This window comes from Triticum dicoccoides, chromosome 7B (assembly GCF_002162155.2).
Source record: "Triticum dicoccoides isolate Atlit2015 ecotype Zavitan chromosome 7B, WEW_v2.0, whole genome shotgun sequence".
NCBI lineage: Eukaryota > Viridiplantae > Streptophyta > Magnoliopsida > Poales > Poaceae > Triticum > Triticum dicoccoides.
Window position 1 is genome coordinate 747532076 of NC_041393.1, and position 3815 is coordinate 747535890.

The following is a 3815-nucleotide window of genomic DNA, read 5'->3' on the forward strand; positions in this document are numbered from 1 at the left end:
TATATATATATATATATATATATATATATATATATATATATATATATATATATAGAATTTCTAGTAGAACCAATCATGCATATATATATCATCAATGTCTCACAAACCACCATATTAATTAATTCACACATACACACATGTATAGCTATATACAATTTCTCCTACCTGTGCATGTTGCCTTCGGAGCCAGTGGCATTAGCCTAATTGGTGCCTTCGGAGCACGATGACAATTGGAAGTGGTTTTCATGGGGGCGGTAGCGGGTAATAGTATTCTTCCTTCAGATTTATGACCTGGTCGAGCAAAAATCCCGCTATTTTCTCTTGAAGTGCTTCTACGCGCTCCGTTTCTAGGAGCTTCTCCCGCACCTCTTTGAACTGTTAAGAAGGAGATCAATATGCATGTGTATTAGTTGTGTGACTAGATATCGATAATGGTGTAAAAATTGTGAATAGTGTTCTGACAAGCGTACCCATTCCTGTCTTTGAGATCTGCTCCTTTCAGACGCCATCATGCGAATGTTCTCGCAAACGCAGAATGCACACAGATCAGTCCCCTACGCCTGCTTCAGGGCCTTTACGAGAATGAAATTTGATCAGATAATAATTAATCAAGCATGATAATTAAAGAGATGGCAGCTAGCTAGCTAGCTCGTACTACTTAATTACTTGCCTTGGGTCGAAACCATTTAAGCTTTTTTTTCCATTCGCCTTCCGTGACGCTGATGAACCTTGCCCAAGCCCTGCCCGCCGACAAAGAAAATGAATAAAGGAGTTATTAAATAGTTCATATCATGAAATGACGAACTAAATAGGCCGAGATATATAGTTAATAATGATTGAAATTACCTGTTGACTATCCCAAACAAGATATTATAGTCAGTTTTTGCTTTGAGTAGTGAGTCCAGTACTTCAACTGTTCCGGCGTCAACTTTAATGATACACAAGATCCAGTGAAATCTGCATGCACACACGTTTGCATGTCTTAATTAAGCGGGCATATGTAAGCAAAAACATGTAGCTAGCTAGTAGGCAAAAACAGAGAATTTGTAGTACAAGACAGTGTGACTCACTAAAAGTTGTAAGGAAGTAGTATATCTTCATTGTATTTGAGGCGCTTCAAGAACTCTAGCATGTTGTCCTCTACGTTCTTTTGATGATATGGATTTATTAGCCATGTGTATTCATTAACGGTGTTTGGGTCAATGAACCCAATGCCAAAGCATCCACCTTTTCTCATTTCATACATCTTCATCCTGCATAATACCACATAAAAGAATATAATGAGGATAATTACAGGTAATGATTGATCAAAAGGATCACTACAGCTAGCTTGAGACTTAAATTACAGAAAGAAATCACTTACAGACAATAGCAACTGACGATAGATTTGTCGAGTGCGTCTTGATTGTATAACTGAAACAGTTCAGAATACTCAACGGACTGAGCTTTCTCATGGAAGTAATGCTCCTCCTTGACATTCACCATGAGGGACAATCGATCTGAAATCTTGGTAATGTTCATGTACCATTGATGCAATTCATACATTCTCGTTGGGAGGTTCTTGACCTTGTCTGGCTCGACCAAAGGTTGGCCCCGGACATATTTCCGTTTTATTTCATCCTCTCTAAGCACAAGCATGGGCTCGATCTCGAGGAGTTGTCCAACAGTGATGTTGAGAACTTCAGCCTGCATTATATGCTCCTCCGTTATTACCACATTGCCCACCTCGGGAACGTAAACTGTTTGCCCACAATAATATTGGGCGCGCTTGCTGTCACGTGTTGTTGGCACGACAAGCGAGGGGATCGATTGCGCCGCCTGTTCTCCCAGCTGGGGAATGGTTTTCCTGCATTTTTTGACAACTTCTTCTTGTTTGCTCGATCCCGAGCTCGCCTCCTTACGTAGACGTGCTCGATTTAACTTCCTGATGTGGCGCTCATAGTCTGTGTCAACAGGCTTGGGAGCTGGTGGTTGAGCCATTCGAATGAAGTGGTCAATCGTTTCCTCAGGCACTTTCTCCCTTGGCGGCGGTGGCGGTTTCGGTGCAAAATGGGCTTCCACCTCGGCCTTCGATATGGCTGCGATTTCCTCCTCGGACATGTCATAAGCCCTCTGCGGAAGAGGCGTGAGGCTTGGACCATATTTATATCGCTTGCCTCCGCCTGTACTTCCTGTACTACCTCGACTCATACCGCTACACACCATAGCTGCGGGGTGTCTCTTCTGTGATTGCTGAGGCGGCGGAGACGGCTGACGGGGCTGAGTTGGACGAGGAGGAGTGGCCTGAAGCTGTGCCGGACTTGGAGGAGGAGTGGCCTGAGGTTGTGCCGGACTTGGAGGAGGAGTGGACGTCTAACGCTGTGGCAGACTTGAAGGAGGAGGAGTAGCCTGACACTTTGCCGGACTTGGAGGAGGAGTGGCCTGACATTTTGCCGGACTTGGTGGACTTGCAGGAGCGGGAGTCTGCTGACTCGGTGGCGGACTTCGACGAGGAGTCGGCCGACGCGGTGTCGGTGGCCTTCGAAAGATGATGCAATCCTTTTTCCATAGGATGATACGATGTTTGGCCTCTCCGAGAAAGCGCTCGTTGTCACCTCCAGGAATGTCAAGCTGTAGCTCCGAATATGGTGGGTCCACCACCTCATCAACCAAGACACAAGCATAGCCCGCTGGAATCGGGTTGCAATGGAAGGTTGCCTCGGGGGGATTTGTAAAAGCAACGCCGTCCGCCACCTTCATGGATATGTTCATCATTTTGACGTGTAGCTCGTAGTTAGTGTTCTCCGTGATGTCATCCACGGGGTATCTACCCAGCATTGCGTCGTCCGGGGCGGAACCCACGCTGCTTCTCGGAATGGATGGGGCGGTGCTATCCAATGTTGGATCATCCGCTAGCTGCTGCAGCTGCTGAGACCCCCATTGCTGGGTAAGTGAGTCGATCTGCTCCTGCTGCCGCTGGAATTTGACTGCCAATTCCGCTTGACTTGCTTCTAGGCCTTGAAGGCGTTCATAGTCCCGCTTCCTCTGCTCCTCCTCCATCTTCCTCTTCTTCTCCTCCGCAATCTTCTTTCTCGAACGGGTTCTGTAGTCGGTGTTACAGTCTGAAAACCCCTCATACCATGGAATAGCGCCCTTGCCTCGTGTTCTTCCCAGGTGCTCAGGATTTCCCAGGGCACGCGTAAGCTCGTCGTTCTCTCTGTTGGGCTGGAACACCCCCGATCGTGCCTCTTCTATTGCAATAAGTATTGTATCGTCGGCTCCCTTCAGACTTGCCTTCGTCGAAACATTGCCTGTCTTCAGGTCCCACTCCCCCCCATGCGCATAGAACCAAGTCATGCACCTGGGGGGCCAGCTCTTAGTAACCGGAGTGACACCTGCATCCTCCATCTATTTCTCAGACTTATCCCACTTAGGCATTGCCACTGCATAGCCACCTGGCCCCAGCTTATGGAACTTATCCTTCTTGTTTATTCTCGACCGTTCCTTAGCTAATTTCGAATCCTTGAATTTCACGAAATCGTCCCAATGAGCACGTTGGTTCTCTAGTGTTCCCTCGAATACTGGAGTTTTCCTTCCTCCCTTGACGTACTTGTCCCATTCACGATTCTTGTGGTTCTTGAATGCAACCGCCATCTTCCTAAGAGCAGCGTCCTTGACTTTCTGCACATCTGCTTCTGTGAAATGATCTGGTAGGGTGAAATGTTCCATGAGTGTATCCCAAAGCAGATCTTTTTGATTCTTGTCGACAAAAGTAACATCTGGACGTGGCTTTGCTGGCTCTCTCCATTCTTGAAGTTTGATCGGGAGTTGGTCCT